This window comes from Aquarana catesbeiana, linkage group LG01 (assembly GCF_042186555.1).
Source record: "Aquarana catesbeiana isolate 2022-GZ linkage group LG01, ASM4218655v1, whole genome shotgun sequence".
Taxonomy (NCBI): domain Eukaryota; kingdom Metazoa; phylum Chordata; class Amphibia; order Anura; family Ranidae; genus Aquarana; species Aquarana catesbeiana.
In genome coordinates this window covers 22,679,809-22,699,638 of record NC_133324.1, presented here as the reverse complement: position 1 = coordinate 22,699,638, position 19,830 = coordinate 22,679,809, and positions in this window count along the sequence as shown.

Genomic DNA, 19,830 nt, shown 5'->3' with positions numbered 1-19,830 from the left:
ATGACCATTCAAACAGATCACTCATTGATCCATATTTCTGCAAGATCTGTGGCGATCCCCAATCTATAACCCGATTTTCGCTTACCCTGTCCGGCTCAACTGAGGGATCCCCCTCCTGTAATTTAGGCTCCTTTCGGACAGGCAATTCAAAGGGTTCACTGCTAACTGGCTCCTCATGGGTTCCCTCCAAAGACTGGGCAACAACTTCAACAGTCCCTGGATCCCCAGCCAAGTCACAGGCTTTCTCAGTAGATCCTACCTGATCTCCTGGTGGCTCCAATTCAGCCGAATCAGAAGGGAGCTCCTCTACTGCTGCTGTAGGTGATATACGACCCTCTCCGGCCTTCCGAATCACCCATTCCTGTGGCAGACAAAGTCCCGTTTTCTGTTTAACAAAATAATACTTGGCCTCCTGTTGGACGGGTCCCAATCTTGTCAACTGGATACCGCAATGTCCGCACCGAGCCCAGGCGATGACCCCAACTGTAGGCCTCCGACATCTAGGACACAGCATACAGTGTTTCTCTACTCCATCAATTACTCCCAACGCCAGTTCTCCGGTTAGCTCCAAACGAACACCGTTGTCAATCAGAACCCGGTCCTGCACATCAGATAGCAGCTGCATAGCAAACGTGTCCTCAACACCTTCCGCCATCTTTCTCTGGCGCGTGGCACGCTGAACACTAAAACTTTTTCCTCTGGGTTTCACCCCCCAATTGTTGGTTCAGTGCGCGAGGAACTGTAGCTATATATTTTCAAAGTCCTCCCCAGCGACCCCTGGCGGCAGGTACTGTTATACTGCAGGCTATCTTGGCAACAATCACTGAAATGCAGGTTTTCATTGCTATGGGAGATGGTTAGCGGTAAATGTGAGACAGATATCCCGGACGATGCCCCCACATGTAGCGCTACCACCGAAGGATCGGCTGAATATTTGCTATATCCTTAATTCACGTTTACTACTCAACCCTCGCAGCCCATTAGATTTTTGGGATGGGAGAAGGACTTCCTTTGAGATGCTCTTTTGTTACTTTGTCATCTTTCAATGATTCTTACAGAAAGATCGATGAACAATTGCGGATAATCAGGAGATCATTTTAAACGATCTCTTCACTCAGGGATGATGGAAGTAGATTTGATAGAGAATTAATTGATAAAGAGTCACTCTGAATAACTTCTTCATCTGGATAACTTTAAAAGGAACGATCCATATCTCCATATGTGTACTTGCAGCTTCACCGCTACCTCTTTACCACTACTTCTCACCGGCATGGTACTTCCAAATTAAGCTAAAGGAGAGCCACCTTGCACAACTCCTCCTGCTTGACTGATTGTAATCCCGGGGCAATGCTGAACTCAAAGTTATGGGCCATTACTGCCCATCTCACTGACTTGTGCACCAACAACCCTCAGTCTCTGGCAGTACCTTTCCCTTGGGCTTTCACTCACGTGATCAATAGTCCATGTGCCACTCATAAACGATCAATCGCCCAGTTTCCTTCCGCTTTGTTGCTACTTCATTCCGCAATGATTCTCTTTGTGGCCCGCTCCCCTCCCCGCAGGGGCAGCCTACGACATCCACGACTACACGCTGTAAGATGTCATCTGTTCCTCCATGAGGATTGGATCTCCACCCTTCTCACTAGGGTGAAGCTTCGTTGGCTGCCCGGAGGGGAAACCCTCCAACTTCCCCTCTGGGAACCAGGCTGGCTCTCTCGCTCCTCAGAGCAGGACTGCACTCGAACTCCCCCGGGCACCATGTGACCCCGCTTTTATATGAGAGTCCCGGGATTACCAAGCATATTAATGATTGGCCGAGACCAAAACATAAACTACCTGTCACTCAAATATGGAAATTAACCAAACAGGCCTGCTGCAATAGCATCAGCCTGTCTAAATTTACCTGTCATATAAAGCTAGCAGAAAAGGTCACCTACCTAAAAGTAGGTGCCCGCTACACTTATGTATATCGGACTTTGTTATTTTTTATTTTTTACTAAATTTGCAAAGATTTCAAACAAACTTCTTTCACGTTGTCATTATGGGGTATTGTTTGTAGAATTTTGAGGGAAACAATGAATTTAATCTATCTTGGAATAAGGCTGTAACATAACAAAATGTGGAAAAAGTGAAGCACTGTACTTTCTGGATGCACTGTACATTTGCTGCTTTTTTTTCCTATGACATCATAGTGTACAGAAATTTTTGAGTTGTCATTTAGCTTAGAAAATGTACAATTCACTGCATAGAATGCCACTCACATTATTTTATTTATTTTATTTTTTCTTTGAATTCATATATAATAATAATATAAGTAATGTGTGTTGAGCTGTATTATGTATTGCACCTTATAGAGGTAAAAAGCATAAAAGCAGCAATAACTGGATGTTCAAGAGCAATAGGGAACTAGGGCCGTAATGTACACATTGACCATCACTGTACAATCCTATCAGATATTTGTATAAAGCTAGTTATAAGAAAATATGTATAACTAAATATTATTATTAGTAACCGGCTTTACTAGTCTGCTGCAATGTTGGAAATACTGTCATCATGGCAACCAGGCTCCAGAATATCACCTATCAGGGGAATCCAACACAACACAGAAATTAGAAGATTTTTCTGTATAAGATACAAGAAATACAACATTCTATATGTGACTTCAGTGATCAGGGGAAGAATAGTAAATTCAGATTTCATCCCCTGAGAGATTGTACAGAAACTTTCATCCAATAGAACAAACTCCGGCTGTTCCCTGAAGAAGATGTCTAATAATACTTTAGTAAAGAACTGCTTTCCAGTATCAGCAATGCTGAGACATAAAAGTTATAATGTTTAGTAGTTTCTTTTGCTGGATATTCAGTATATATTACATTTAACATTCAGATGCAAGATTATGAAATGATATATTTATTATTAACATGTAAAATATGAAGAAAATGTATATGATACTTAAAGATAGCATGTACTGTTCAATAAAATATCAATAACAATAATAATAATAATGACGATAATTATAATAAATACTATGAGTAAAATACTTAAGATTTGTGAATAAAGGTTAAGTAATACAGTATATATGGATGTTTTGTTCATTGAATGCATCTACAGGGATAAATACCTTTAATTTTTTTTACCACTTCCTCTCTCACACCTATACCCCACCTATGGACCAGAGCAATGTTTACTTTCCACTATTGATTCAGCAATTTTATTCAAAAATATTTTAATTTTGTATGCAATCCATAGACAAAAATAGCCAATCATAAATTCCTACTCCAGGAAAACTGTGTTGAAGCAGTAGAAATACCAGTTCTATATATGATGATCAGCTCCCTCTGAACAGGGGGCTGAATTGGCAAAAGTTTAGGCATTTGGGCGAACGTCCCAACAACCAAAGTTTGGACCAAGCCTAGGTTTGGACTGAAACGTTGGCTCATTCCTATTCTTCACTAGTGTTGGGCAAACAGTTCAGTCCAAGCATGAGTTCAGGCCGAACATTGGTTGTGCAGCCTGTTTGGTGGACACCCAAATTTGCAGGGCGTTTGGCGGGTCTTCGCCCCCCACCGAATGCCTTGCAATGCACTGCACAGTGCATTCTAAGCCCTGGTTGAGCAAAGCTTTGGCCAATTTGGGCACAGTAAAAGCTAGTTGTTAAGGAGTGGGGTTGGGAAGCCGACCATGGGTTCCTTAACAACCGATGAGTCATCAGCTGTCAATGGGCTTCCCCGCTGACAGCTGAATAAAAAAATAAAATAATTCCCAGTAAAAAAATAGTAAAAAAAGAAAACGGCATGGGGTCCTCCCAAAATCCATACCAGACTCTTATATGAGCATGCAGCCTGGAAGATCAGGAAAGGGGGGAATGGGCAAGTGCTCCCCTCCTGAACCATACCAGACCACATGCCCTCAACATGGGGGGGTGCTTTGGGGCTCCCCCACCCCAATGCACCTTGTCCCCATGTTCAATCACGACGCCGCCACCACCGCCGGACCCGGAAAAAATGTTCCGCCCACCGCAAGGGCAAATTGCCGAATACCTGGCTTGCCAGCCATATAACAGTTCCTATATAGGTAAGGGCGGGGCCACCTGGTGATGTCACCTGGTGGCACTTCCCTCCTTGTGACATGACCAACCAGTGCATGCTGGGTTGGTTTCGACCGGGTACTGTTTTTATTTATTTTAACTTTATTTGGTAAATGGGTAGGGGTACTATGTACCCCATACTCATTGACATAAGGGGGGGATGGGATCTGGGGGTCTCCTTATTAATGTGGGCTTCCAGATTCCGATAAGCCCCTCGACCGCAGACCCTTACAACCACAGCCCAGGCTTGTGGGGAAGAGATTCTTGTCACCATCAACATGAGGACAAGGTGAATCAAATTGGAAAAATTCTGTGAGCCATAATGATCTTATGCCTTGCTTGTGCTACCTCCAGCTGCATGCGTTAATCACGCTTCATATAACGTGCATGGGATAAATTTACAAGTTATGCGCTGCGCTTGGGTGACCCCAAAAACAAAATTAATAATAACAAACTCTGTGCTTACTAGTGCGATAATATTAAATACAAATAATATGAATGTTGAATAATTAAACAAGGTGTGAAAAAACAAGTGCTTTTTACACCATAAATTAGTGCTTAATAGTGCTTGTTACACCATACATAGTGTCTTAATCAACATAAAAAGTGCTTAATGCTCAATATAAAGTATACTGCTTTTTTAAATTAAAAAATTAATAAATAATAAATAATGAAAAAAAGTTCTCTTTGGCACTCTAAATAGTGCATGCAAATAATGTCCAGCAGTGATAATAAAACAATGCGTGCAGGTGGTGTTCAGCTGTGACAACAATCCAACATCATGCCGAAGATATCCTGAGTGCTGCAAATCATGCTCCTGTGCTCCTTCGTGACCCCCTTAAGCTAATGTGCTCACCTCAGAGCATGTGACTCAGCTGCTACCCTGAGTCCAAATACGCTTTGGAGCCACCCTTGGGCTCAGTCTCAGTGTCTGCTGCACTGACTCACCAGTGCCATGTGAGTACCCTGGTGTGGGGAGCGTTTTCTTTTAATAAAAGTATTTTGACTATATTACACTATATAGTTTCCTTTTCATTTATATGTATGGAGCCACATTGTTTCCAGCTGGAGGAGTGCAGCAGACACTGAGACTGAGCCCAGGGGTGGTTCCAAAGCATATTTGGACTGAGGGTAGCAGCTGAGTCACACGCTCTGAGGTGAGCACATTAGCTTAAGGGGGTCACGAAGGAGCACAGGAGCATGTTTTGCAACACTCAGGATATCTTCGGCATGATGTTGAATTGTTGTCACAGCTGAACACCACCTGCACGCATTGTTTTATTATCACTGCTGGACATTATTAGCACGCACTATTTAGAGTGCCAAAGAGAACTTTTTTTCATTATTTATCATTTATTCATTTTTTCATTTAAAAAAGCAGGATACTTTATATTGAGCACTAAGCACTTTTTATGTTGATTAAGACACTATGTATGGTGTAACAAGCACTATTAAGCACTAATTTATGGTGTAACAAGCACTTGTTTTTTCACACCTTGTTTATTTATTCAACATTCATATTATTTGTATTTAATATTATCGCACTAGTAAGCACAGAGTTTGTTATTATTAATTTTGTTTTTGGGGTCACCCAAGTGCAGCGCATAACTTGTAAATTTATGAGGACAAGGTGCTTTGGGGTAGCAGACCCTTCAGGTGTGGAATGGACCTTGGGGGGGACACGCTGTTTTCTTCTTTATTTTTTTTAAATTGATGGGTGCTGGCAATTGCAATCGTGAGTCAATTTAAATGTGATTTGACTGTGTTTTTTTTCTTTAGAAATTTCATTTTTGCTGCAGTATGTTTTATAAATGCTACAGATGCGCCACTTTACAGGCAGAATAAGGACCCCCCCCCCCCCCCCCCCCCGGCACTATATTTAAATGAATTTTTCATTTTTATTGTTTCATTTAAGCATCATTAAAATCACTGCTCTTTTAACCACTTCAGCCCCGGAAGGATTTGCCCCCGTAATGACCATTTTTTGCGATATGGCACTGCGTCACTTTAACTGACAATTGCACGGTCGTGCGACGTTGTAGCCAAACAAAATTGACGCCTCTTTTTCACACAAATAGAGCTTTCTTTTGGTGGTGTTTGATCATCTCTGCGGTTTTTATTTTTTGCGCTATAAACAAAAAAAATAGAAAGATTTTTCGTTACCCCCAAATTGGGACTTTAAATTGGCAACAACACTAATAGATTAAAAAAATAATTTTAATGGTACAAATAGAAACTAAAAAATCATTACACGATGATTGCTAAAACAGACATAAACATAAGACGCAAACACACATAATACAACACCTTGCAGTAGAGTACAAAATTACGTATATAAAGTGATCTCTCTCCAGTAGCTGAAAACACTTTCTGGTAGCCAACATCCAATCAAAGCTTTCCAGTATCCAACGAGATCCAGGTTCAAAGTCCTTTAATCGGGGGTATTTATATAGGAGAATTTTAAATTCTAATAAGTAACAAAAAATAAAGTAAAACATGCCATAGTTGCAAAACATCATTTTGACAGACATAATGAGCATAGTACACCCCATGTTGAAATGAGCAACCTACCGAGATATGGTGAATGGCACCGCAATCAAACACACAGAGTATTCAGGCAAGACTAGAATTAACATTTGTCAGTGGATGGCTTATGTAAAGGTCTAGTTCAACCTATGGATTTAAAGTATCACAGCCCACAGAAAAAAAAAGTGTCAATGATCCCTCAGACAGGGGGTGTGCAGCTGGGAAACGATAACTAGGAAGGAGAAAAAACAAATGTAGCACCCTGCTCCTGATGGGCAGGTGCTATCTATGTAAATTTAAGTTTGTCTGAAGCTGTAGTTTAGCTCAGACTAATTATGGTAAATTAGCTGGTTTCTGTACCAGTTCAGCTGGGTTGTGTCAGTTTCCATTTGGCTGTGGGTGTCGCTGTAGCCACCAGTAGGGATGTGCCGAACACCCCCCTGTTTGGTTCGCACCAGAACCTACGAACGGACCGAAAGTGTGCAAACTTTAGAACCCCATTAAAGTCTATGGGATTCGAATGTTCGAAATCAAAAGTGATAATTTTAAAGGCTAATATGCAAGTTATTGTCCTAAAAAGAGTTTGGGGACCCGGATCCTGCCCCAGGGGACATTTATCAGTGCAAAAAAAAGTTTCAAAAATGGCCGTTTTTTTGGGAGCAGTGATTTTAATGATGCTTAAAGTGAAACAAATATCGTACCTGGGGGTGTCTATAGTATGTCTGTAAAGTGACGCGTGTTTCCCGTGCTTAGAACAGTCCCTGCACAAAATAACATTTTTAAAGGAATAAAAGTAATTTAAAACTGCTTGCGGCTTTAATGTAATGTCGGGTCCTGGCAATATAGATGAAAATCAGTGAGACAAACGGCATTGGGTACCCCCCAGTCCATTACCAGGCCCTTTGGGTCTTGTATGGATATTAAGGAGAACCCCACACCCAAATTAAAAAAAGGAAAGACGTGGGGACCCCAGGCCCTATATACTCTGAACAGCAGTATACAGGCGGTGCAAACAAGACAGAGACTGTAGGTTTGTTGTTAAGTAGAATCTGTTTGTAATTTTGAACTGGTACATTTTTAAAGTGTAGCTCCAGCCAAAAAATCTATTTTTAAGCTTTTTGGAAAACATAGGGAAGGGTTATCACCCTTGTAACATTTGTTTTGCTGTCTGTGCACCTCTTCAGAAGATTTCACCTCCCTTTCTGTCCCATTGACAAATGTTTTTAGAAAATTTGGGGTTTTTAGTGAAACAAGGATTGGTGATAAAGCATCAGTGAAGAGGAGACACGTTTTTCCCATATTAACTCTTACAGGAGAGAATTTCCCTTCCTAGGGGTAGATTTCATCTCACTTCCTGTTGTCTCCTTCCGTTTGCAAGTGGGAGTCGTTTGTAAGTTGGATGTTTGAAAGTAGGGGCCTGCCCTATATACTCTGCAGAAATTGGGGCCTTAGGTGTTGGTGTTGCCACAACACTGTAAGCCCTCACAGTTACCCTTGGTATTTAACTGTAAATACTGCAGCTGCCTGCGGTACTAATAGGATCAGAAGAACACCACCAATTTTCTTCAGGTAGCTTTAGGTGCACACTGTGCAGAGGACGCACTACACTAACTGTAAATATTGTAGCTAATAGGACTAATAGGATCAGAAAAACACCAGCAATTTTCTTCAGGTAGCTGTAAATACTGTAAAAAAACCTGCCTGCCTGTCAGTAGGAAGAGAATAACAGGAACAGATCTAGCTAAACAGAATACAGTATATATATATATATATATATATATATATATATATCACTAACTGTCGGTGGAGCTGCTGGTTTAAAGCGGGCTGTTACCTTCACTCTCAATACCTCTGTTTCACCGGCACCGGGTCTAGGGTCCCGTTGAGTTTACCTCTGGAAGATGTAGACACCAACACTTGAGTATATTTCCAATGCTTTAATGAACATATAATACAGGAAGTAGCAGGAAAGAGGCAGAAGGAAAGTTGCAGCGAAGCTCAAATACCTTTCCTTAGTATTCTTTAGAACATTCTTTGGAATTGAACACTTATGGTTGAATGCACTCCCCTTGTGGGATTCAATCTTTGCCCGCCTGGATAGGCCTCTCTCACTTGCCTAGGAGCCAGTACGCAGCACGAACAAAAGTCTCTGCCACAGACTTGTTTGGGATAAAACCCGTACGATCCTCTGCCACAGGATGTATGGGACACAGTACTTGAACCTTTAAGCTGACCTGGCAGTACTATGCAGTAAGATTACTTCAGGATACGTCCTCCAACCGAGTCACCAGGCCCCTCTCCAGACCAGCACTCTGCATGATCCTTCCATGACGAGTTCTCCCCTGGGATCTCCTCGGTTGTCCAGCTTCTTCACTCAGGATAGACAGCTCAGGACCGTTCCTCTGCTGCTGTGGTAGGCCCCAGACAGGCTTCTGGGCCCACCCACACGCCGCAGCGACGTGGGCCTCCGGAACGGAGGACCACGAGGTGGTACTCTTAACGCATACCTGTCGGCCAGGAGGGCCAGCAGGTGGCTGAAAACGAACCCTTAAACATGGCGTCTGTCCCATAAATACCCTCTCCTTGAATGCAACTCGGAGGACCACCTCCACCGAGTTGTCTCCAGGACAGAGGAGCTTTCATACGCTTCAACACGTTGTCTTTCCAACACCAGCCCATGGTGACAACGACACCCACCGGCGCAGTGTGGAACTACACGCAACTCAGCCAAGCTGGACCAGAGACAAATCCAACTTCCTCTAACAAGTAACCCACAAGATTTACCTATCAGCAGTAGATTAAAAATCTACCAGCGCTACATACTCCCCCCACTACAATAGACATTGTCCTCAACGTCTGTCACAAAAAATAATAACTCCCAAGCCTGAGAGCAGGTATTTGAGCTTAAAACTTGGATTAAAGAAGAAGGAAAGACAGTATAGAGATATATCGTTTTAACATTTATATAACAATATGTTCACATCCGCAAACAAAATCACATTATGACTGTCACAACCCCGCTATCTTCCTAGCTGAAAATCCTAACAGCTTGATGGAGGATCCAATTGCTCCTGAAAAGAAAACAAAGTTAGACACACACTAAATATGTACAATATCCTCAATAACAGTTTGGGAGCAAAGGCTCATTCCAGCAGGAGAATGACACTCTCTTCCTGTATATTTTTTCCTTTTAAAGAAACAAACTAAAGAAACTTTAGAAGTCCATCCCTATATATATTTAGGTATGTCTTATCTTTACACGAAAGAAGTCCAGCTAGCGAAAACCAAGCCTTGTATTTAGAAACACAGAGCTGAACACCAAATCTTGACCTCGAAGATCTCTGAACACTGACACTATCTATCTACATACCCCACAGTTCTTTATCCATAATCACTAGTAGAACCGAGTATCTGGCAATGTCAGTGATTTTCCTTGTTTATCCACTGTAGTGATAAAGTACACAATGTCATCTTTTCCGGGTCTGCAAATGACCACTCTTTCAGCATGAATGTGCTGACCATAGTTCCAGTTTAGGAAACATCCACTGAAGCGTTCATCCATAGCGACAGAACATCCAGTTCTCCGGAAAGGCTTAGGCACAGACAAATAGTCCCAAACAGCTTCACTGTACCAGAGCTCCCGGTTGGCTGCAATCTCTTGCATAATGTCCTGGGTAACATATGGGAACTCCAAACCATATTCCCTGACCACGCGCTTGTTAAGCATTCTCTGTAAACGTGCAAGTTTGGGCAACGATCTATTTTTCCCAAAACCAGGGGGCACACAAGAGTTCAATGACTTGCTCACCATAAACCCGACGGGTATCAGCAACAAAGTAGTAACTTTAGGCAATGTCTCCCCGACAGTACTGTGTGGCTCCACACAAGGTGATGTTCTCCCAGAATTCTGGGCTGTCCACTCTGAGAAAGTTAAGGCAGAAGCAACATCTTCACCCTGGGCCCATAACAGTTCTTGTGACATTGTCTCAAATAAATCATCATCACCGGAGAGATCCGACATGGAATCTATCTCCGAATCTCTCAACTCTTCTGCTGGCAAATATTTACACAAAGTCCCAGATGCATTCCCCTGTGAACTCTCACCCGTTCCTGACATGGACTTTTCCGGTTCGGCCAGTCTCTGGGGTAGGCCTTGACCACGGCCGCGGGAAGCCTTTACATATCCCACCTTCCTCTGGACAGGTACAACAGGGATAGGCGTAGTGGACGCAAAAATCAAGGTAATGTCCGCTGATGAGTTGGTTACCGCAGTATCTCTCTCAGGAACACTTTCGGTGATAACAGGGGAAATCACGGCCTGCCGTTCTTTTTCAGCAGTAGTAGCAGCTTCTACTGGGGTGATACCTGTAGCCCAGTCCATACGATAAGCATGAGGAGACATGGCAGGTTGCTCCACCACAAACAAATATTCTCCACATTGCGAGCAACGAACAAATGGACGGAGATGTATGACCAGTCCTTCACACTTGTGACAAAGCATGTCCAGTCCTTCAATATCTCCAACTGTATAAAGAACAAACCTCCCCTGCGGTTTCAGATGAATGCCAGTATCCGTAAGCAAGGTTCCGGTCAGCATAGCACCCGCAGCGGCGCTGGTAGTGAACATCTTAGGCCCCACAGTTGGTTGCAACACCGAAAAAGACATGGCCACACTCTGATCTTCTCAGCACGATCATAAGGCCTCTCTTCTTCTCTGGCACCAACACACACATACACGCTTCCCACACGGTATCAAGTAGGCTAGGCTCCACCCACTTGTTCCTCTGATCACGTAGCTCCCAGGCTTTCACTGGCACCCACCGCCTATGCAGTCACAAATAAAGTCCTGCAACTTTTAACCTCTTCTTCTCCTGAGAAATTGACAAAGTCCAAATCTCACCGTAAGCTCCCGGTGAAACACTTCTCCAGGTTGCGAGAACTGATGGCTAACAAATCCCGGTCGACGCCCCCACATGTAGCACTAACTCTCGGTGGAGCTGCTGGTTTAAAGCGGGCTGTTACCTTCACTCTCGATACCTCTGTTTCACCGGCACCGGGTCTAGGGTCCCGTTGAGTTTACCTCTGGACGATGTAGACACCAACACTTGAGTATATTTCCAATGCTTTAATGAACAAATAATACAGGAAGTATCAGGAAAGAGGCAGAAGGAAAGTTGCAGGGAAGCTCAAATACCTTTCCTTAGTATTCTTTAGAACATTCTTTGGAATTGAACACTTATGGTTGAATGCACTCCCCTTGTGGGATTCAAACTTTGCCCGCCTGGATAGGCCTCTCTCACTTGCCTAGCAGCCAGTACGCAGCACGAACAAAAGTCTCTGCCACAGACTTGTTTGGAATAAAACCCGTACGATCCTCTGCCACAGGATGTATTGGACACAGTACTTGAACCTTTAAGCTGACCCGGCAGTACTATGCAGTAAGATTACTTCAGGATACGTCCTCCAACCGAGTCACCAGGCCCCTCTCCAGACCAGCACTCTGCATGATCCTTCCATGATGGGTCCTCCCCTGGGATCTCCTTGGTTGTCCAGCTTCTTCACTCAGGATAGACAGCTCAGGACCGTTCCTCTGCTGCTGTGGTAGGCCCCAGACAGGCTTCTGGGCCCACCCACACGCCACAGCGACGTGGGCCTCCGGAACGGAGGACCACGAGGTGGTACTCTTAATGCATACCTGTCGGCCAGGAGGGCCAGCAAGTGGCTGAAAACGAACCCTTAAACATGGCGTCTGTCCCATAAATACCCTCTCCCAGAATGCAACTCGGAGGACCACCTCCACTGAGTTGTCTCCGGGACAGAGGAGCAATCATACGCTTCAACACGTTGTCTTTCCAACACCAGCCCATGGTGACAACGACACCCACCGGCGCAGTGTGGAACTACACGCAAGTCAGCCAAGCTGGAACAGAGGCAAATCTAACTTCCTCTAACAAGTAACCCACAAGATTTACCTATCAGCGGTAGATTAAAAATCTACCAGCGCTACATATATATATATATATACAACACCTAGGATGCAGATATATACACAATACACTGTAAGTGCAGCTAACTGACTCGCCTGTCTACTCTATCTAACTTAAATCAAATGACACTGTCTCTCTGTCTATCTCTCCACCGCCGCCGCAACACACTACACAAGGCCTCCACGCAGGTGGCTTTATATAGTGTGGTGCGTGTACTAAACCCCCTGAGCCGTAATTGGCCAAAGCCACCAGTTGGGAGTAGTAGAAGGAATGGTGTGAGGGTAGGTTATATTGTTTTGAAACCTCCTGGAAGGTTTGGATGTTGCTGGTGCCTGGGCAGAGCAGTGAGGCTGCGTGGGTTAGGCCCAGGGTAGACCATGTTAGGAATGCTTCTCAAATGAGATGGCAAGACCTTGAGGGGAGAGTGGAGCACTGCTGGTAGATAGAGGGGAGAGACCAAGGCCGCCTCTAAGGCAAAGTTGGAGTAGTTGGATCTATGTAATAACCAGTCCATGCCCTACCTAAGAAGGCATGAAAAGTTGTATAGGCGGAAGTCGGGTAGACCCACTCCCCCTCGTGTTTTGTAAGATGCAGTTTGTGTCTAGCAATGCGTGATCTCTTGGATCTCCACAGAAAGGTCGCCAAAGCCTTGTTGAGATTTTGAATGTCTTTGTGCTTAAGTAGTAGGGGAAGTGTTTGTAGGGGATATAGCAGCCTGGCAAAGGAGACCATTTTGTATAAATGGCACCTTCCAAAAAACGATATTGGGAGAGTCGTCCAAGCTTACAGCTCCCTCTTAATCCTGTCAAAAATGGGTGGATAGTTAAAGTGGTATAGAGAAGAGGCATCCTGGCCTATTCTAATAACCAGGTACGTTATTGAATGTTTTGCTACTTGTAAAGGAGAGGACTGAGTCCAATGTTGGGAATGGGTCGGGTGTAGTGGGAGTACCTCACTCTTACTGAAGTTAATGTGTAGTCCCGAGCAGTGTCAAAAGTTAGAGAAAACATCTTGAATGATAGGGAGGTCAGTGGGCAAAGCCGAGGAGAGAATTAAAATGTAATCCGCAAAGAGCGTCGTTTTCATCTTGACGTCGCCGATTTGGATTCCTGAAAGGAGTGGGTGGTCATTAAGTAATTGGGACAGTGGTCTTATGGCTAATTTGAAGAATAAGGGGGAAAGAGGACACCCCTGGCGTGTTCCCTTTGTCAAATGGATTGGGGCTGATATGTTGCTGGACGTCACTAGACCTTGAGGGGAGCTGTGGCAGCAGAATACATTGTTTGTTTGAAATTTGCTACTGGGCCCAGGATCCCAAACTTCCTCAGTACCAGAAACAACCACTGAAAACAGATGTTATCAAAAGCTTTTGCAGCGTCAAGTCTTTGTATGGGTGGCGTTTAGCATGTTCCAGGGCAAGTATGACTTTGCGAATGTTGAGCACTGCTGACCTACCTGTGACGAACCCTGCCTGCACCGGATGGATGAGTGTAGGAAGAACAGAGGCTAGTCTGGATGCGATAATTTTAGATAAAATTTTAGAGTCGACATTACATAAGGAGATGAGGCAATATGACCCCGGGAGAGTCGGGTCTTTTCCCTTTTTTGCCAGTAGCTTTATGAATGGCCCACCCTCCCAAATACCCGTAAAGACTTGTTGTAGCATGTGTGGTATATATTCCCTGGTCATCTTGTAAAACTCAGCTGAATACCCACCAGGTGATTTGTTGTTTGGTAGATGTTGTATGGTGGAGAGAATTTCAGTCAAGGAGATAGGAGCGTTTATGGAGTCTAGTTATGTAGGCAATTTAACGGAAGCGAGGAGAGATTGTGCTTTGTCCATTTCAACTGGGTCCTCAGCATATAGTTGTTGATAAAATTCATTTAGTAGGGCAGTTATTTCTGGTTGGGAGGATGTAGGGGTCCCTTTGCTGTCCCTAAGCACTGCAATGTGAGTGGGTGTATGAGCCTCTCGACAGAGATTGGCAAGGAGTTTGCCTGCCTTGTTACCATACTTATGTAGGTGGAGGGAACGGTAAGAGGTCTTAATCCGTTCCTTTTGATCTGCCCAGGGATCGAAACCTCGTTTAGCAGCTAGCCACGCCTGTCTGTTTTCAGGAGAGTGACGCAGGGTCAGATCCGCTTGGGCTTTCTTTAGAGTAGCACTTGCCTGGTAGTATTGCTCTAGAGAATGCCTCTTAAATTGGGTAGTGTAGGAGATGATCACACCTCACAAAACGGCCTTGCCTGCCTCCCAGAATAGATTGGGATTAGATACATGCTCAGTGTTAGTGAGCACATAATCATTTCATGCTTTGTATATTGTATGCCGGAAATCCTCATTGTCTGATAAATACGATGGGAACTGCCACGGAGAGGTCTTATCGTGGGGTTTGAAGTCATCCAAAACTACCATTACAGGGCTGTGATCAGAAATTGCTATCTCCGAAACCTCTGAGTCCTGAACCTTTGGGATTAGGGCAGAGGAGCAAAAGAAATAATCAATGCGTGAGAAAGTGTCATGAGGTGGAGAATAGAAAGTGAATTCCCTATCGGTAGGGTGGGTAAGATGCCAAATATCCGACATATGTAAGAGGGACATGGTGGTGGCCAGTAATGTAGTGGGCTGTTGAATAGATGATGGGGGGGCGCCTAGTGATGAACGTGGAGATGATTTATCCTCACATTTGTTCATAAAACTGTTGAAATCCCCTCCCATCAAGTGGAATGAGTCTGAGGAGCGAAGTACCCATGCAGAAAGGTCTTGGAAAAATGCAGTACCTGGGGAGTTGACCGCGTAGATGTTGGATATGGCTAGATCCTTTGAGGCAATTGTCAAATGGATCGTTAGCTTGCGGCCTTCTTGGTCTCTGTCAACCGATCAGATAGTGTATGGCAGTTTTTTATGTAAAAGGATGATCACTCCTGCTTTGCGCCCTAATGCTGGGGAACCAATGACTCCCCACCCCCCCACCCATAGTTTCTTGAGGCGTTGGAAATCTTGCTCTCCTAAATGGGTCTCCTGAAGGAGAGCGATATCTGTTCGCATACGTTTTAAATGATGGAGAATTTTCATCCGCTTGTTCTGCTTGGAGCCCCTGACATTCCATGACACTATCTGCATGATGGATACTGAGTCAGTATAAGAGTTCTTCAGGGGGTACCACCACCCAACAAGTGGGGAAAAAGAGGAGAGCACGTGAACCTACCCTCAAGTTGTAGTTAACCCTTGTCCAATAAGGATAGGTTGTAGGTAGGGAGTAGATAGGTCACCCTAGTTCACCTAGTTTGGGGATAGCTGAAACTAGGGATTGTACTGTGATGACAGAAAGGAGAGATGAGTCAATTTAGGTCTAACCAGGGGTAAACAGTAAAACAACAACCAAATGTAACTATTGACTTCACTTTTTTCCGTGTGAGAAAAATAAATCAAAAATCGTACAAAGGAGAGTCTAGCTTCCATGCCCCCGTCAGATGGGTTTTGTTGTCACGCCAAGATAGACCTTGTTCTCGAATCAGGTGAAATAAAATAGAGGGAGAACAAGGTATAGTGACAAATTTTTGCCCTCTCCCTGAGAATCTCACCCAAACTGTATCTTGGCAGGGAAGTTGACATTTCCTGGATATTAATACAAACATGGTACAGAATTTCAAACATAACTCTCCAACCTGCAAACCTACAGGGAGGAGAGAGTATCAAATAAACAGGTATATTACCACTATAAGTAGAGGGCACAGGCATGTCCCATGCGGCACATATTGGGGCAAGTCAGAGGTCAGCATATACCTGACCGTTGAGAAAGAGGAGCATAGCGGCCATGTTTGGATGGATATTTCACCGGGCTGCTTTGGTGCTTGGATGAGCTCGGAGCTGGAGAGGAAGGAGCAGGGAGAGTGTTGTCCATAATACTGGTGGAGGCAATGTCCCTGTCAGGGATCTGTCAGCACCAGACCGGGACGTTTGCATGCGCGCATGCGCCAGCGCGCCACTGTTCAGTCTATGCAGCAATCTCCAGCTATTGCTGTGCGTCAGCGCGTCCCTCGGGCACGCGTGGGTGCACGACGGTTGTGCGCGTTAATGTTGTTTGGCGCCAATGAACGCATAAAAGTCCTCCTGTTGCATTGGCGGGCTGCTTCTTCATCTTCAGTTTCTGTGAACTTGTTACCCTGCACCTGATTGATCTGTCTACCATACCGACCCGGCTTGTCTGACCATCCCCCTCTCTCCAATCCAACCCGGCTTGCCTGACCCTGCTGCTGTCTCTGCTAATACCGTTGCCGACCTTTGCCTGCCTACCGACTCTGCCTTTGCCTGCTGTTATCACTTGCCTTTTTTGCCTCCCGACCCGGACTGTCTGACCCTGTTTGTGCCTGCGTTTACTTCGTGTGCTGCTGCACCTTCAGCTCCAGCTCCAGCAATCTCTGCATCTGCATCTCCAGTGCTGCAGCCTGCTGCTCTCCGCTGACCACCTTACCTGCAGTCCAGCCATCCCTGGAGGGATCTCTACCTCACCAGGCACTCCTACCCCACTGTGCTCATGAGACCACTGTCCCCACTCCAGTGGCTCCTGAACCAGCGTTGTATGAGAGGTCTTCTCCTACAAGTCAGGCTCTACTATCAAGTACCTAACAGTACGAAGCAGCCATTAATGAGCCTGCAGGAGAGACCTCCCCAATGAAGGAGATCTGCACGCACCTTGCGGCCCTCACTCAAGCTGTGCAATCCCTGCAGGATAATTATACCAGACTGGAAGGACAAGTTCAGAATCTTGCTGGCCCTAGTCCCATGGCTTCCTCTTCAGCCGCAGCTCCAGCACAGCCTGTCTCTGCTCCTTCCGTTGTGATGCTCCCACCTGAACCAAGGGTCCCCATCCCAGAGAGATTCTCCGGAGACTGGACCAAGTTTTGGGCCTTTCGTAATTCCTGCCAGCTCTTTTTTGCCTTGCAACCCCGAACCTTTTCTCTGGAAGTTACCAAAGTGAGGTTTGTGATTTCCCTCCTACAAGGGGAACCCCAGACTTAGGCCCACCGATTACTTGAAGGGGACTCGGTCCTAACCCAATCTTTACCATCCTTCTTTGAAGCCATGGCTCAGCTCTATGAGGACCCTCAGTGGACTGCCACAGCCGAGTCAGCCCTGTTCGTGCTCCAGCAAGGCCGCAGACCGGCCGAGGACTATGTCACTGACTTTAGACGCTGACTTTAGGCGCGGACACTCAATGGAACGATGCGGCCCTACGTCACCAGTTCCGCATGGGCCTGTCTGAAGGGCTGAAAGATGAACTTGCTCGAGTTGGCATACCAGATTCTCTCGAGGCCTTAATCTCCTTGGCAATCCAGATCAACCGTCGCCTCCGTGAATGTCAGTCTGAACGTTCCGCTCAGCAAACCCGCCCGGTATGGATGACTGCAAGGGCTCCGGTTACGGTGGCTCGCTATTTACCTCCACCTAGTGTGAATCCAGACACTTCCGAACCCATGCAGCTAGGACTGATGCGTCCTGCCTTATCTCCTGAAGAACGGGCACGTCGTTGTCAACTGAACCTGTGCCTCTATTGTGGTGGAACAGGACACTATGTCCATAACTGTCCTGTCAAGATAAGTAAGTGCTCATCTTCTGTGTCTACCAGTCTCTCTGCTTTGTCTGCCAACTCTACCCACCTTGCCATTCCTCTCTCATTACAGCTCCGGGAAAAGATCATTCCAGTCAACGCTATCATTGACTCCGGAGCATGCAGCTGTTTTATCGATTCGACCTTTGGCAGCCAACATGACATTCCTTTACGGACTAAGACTCATGGACTCTCTGTTTTCGTAGCCGATGGCTCCCGCATTAGGTCCGGACAAGTAACTCAAGAGACTCTTCCTTTGCCGGCTACTGTTTCCTCCCAGCATAAAGAGCTGCTGACCCTTGATGCCATCACCTCCCCACTGTTTCCTATTATCCTGGGCATTCCCTGGCTCCAAGCCCACAACCCGCACATCAACTGGGTCTCTGGAGAAGTAAAGTTTTTGTCGTCCTACTGCCAAGGACACTGTTTGGTGGAAAACCCCAACTCCTCAGCTACTCTGCTTTGTCTTGACACCGATCAGAAATTACTCCAGTCCATACCCAAACAATACCACGAGTTCATCGATGTCTTCAGCAAGAAGGGGGCAGACTCCCTTCCGCCTCATCGTCCCTATGCCTGCCCAATTGAGTTGCTTCCTGGGTCCGAAATTCCATTTGGGAGTATCTTCCCCTTATCAGAGAAAGAGCAAGAGGCACTAAAGACATATGTTGATGAAAACTTGGCCAATGGGTTCATCCGCCCCTCCACCTCTCAAGCAGGTGCCGGAATATTTTTTGTCACCAAAAAAGACAAGACTCTCCGCCCGTGTATAGATTATCGGGAACTGAATAAAATTACAGTGAAGAATCGGTATCCCTTACCTTTGATACCCAAACTATTCCAAAAGTTAAGATCTGCTGTCATTTTCACTAAACTCGATCTAAGAGGGGCTTACAACTTGATCCGCATTCGGGCCGGGCACGAATGGAAGACAGCTTTTCGGACCTGGTTTGGGCATTATGAATACCTGGTCATGCCTTTCGGGCTCTGCAACGCCCCTACGACCTTCCAACATCTCATTAACGATGTATTCAGAGACTTTTTAGATGTGTTTGTGATTGCATACCTGGACGATATCCTAATTTTCTCTGGGTCTCTTGATCAGCATCGAGAACGTGTCTGCAGGGTCTTGGGTCGTCTTCGCTTGCACAGACTTTATGCAAAGGCAGAGAAATGCGAGTTCGAGCAACAAAGCATCCAATTCCTGGGGTTAATAATCTCTCCAACTGGCATCAAAATGGATCCCCAGAAAGTATCTGCTGTTCTGGACTGGCCGGTACCCCTAGACAAGAAGGGTATTCAGCGGTTTATCGGCTTTGCAAACTTTTATAGGAAGTTCATCAGGGGATTCTCGGCCATAATTGCACCCATCAAGCAATTGAGTAAGCAGAATGCCCGTTTCTCCTGGAATCGGTCAGCCCAAGATGCTTTCGAGAATCTCAAGAGACTGTTTACTTCTGCTCCGATCCTCAGCCATCCTGAACCATTGTTACCGTTCATTTTGGAAGTCGATGCTTCTGAGATAGCTGTGGGAGCAATACTCTCACAACGTCAAGGCAGTAAAGATCTAATGCATCCTGTGGGGTTCTTTTCCCGCAACTTTCTTTCGCAGAAAAGA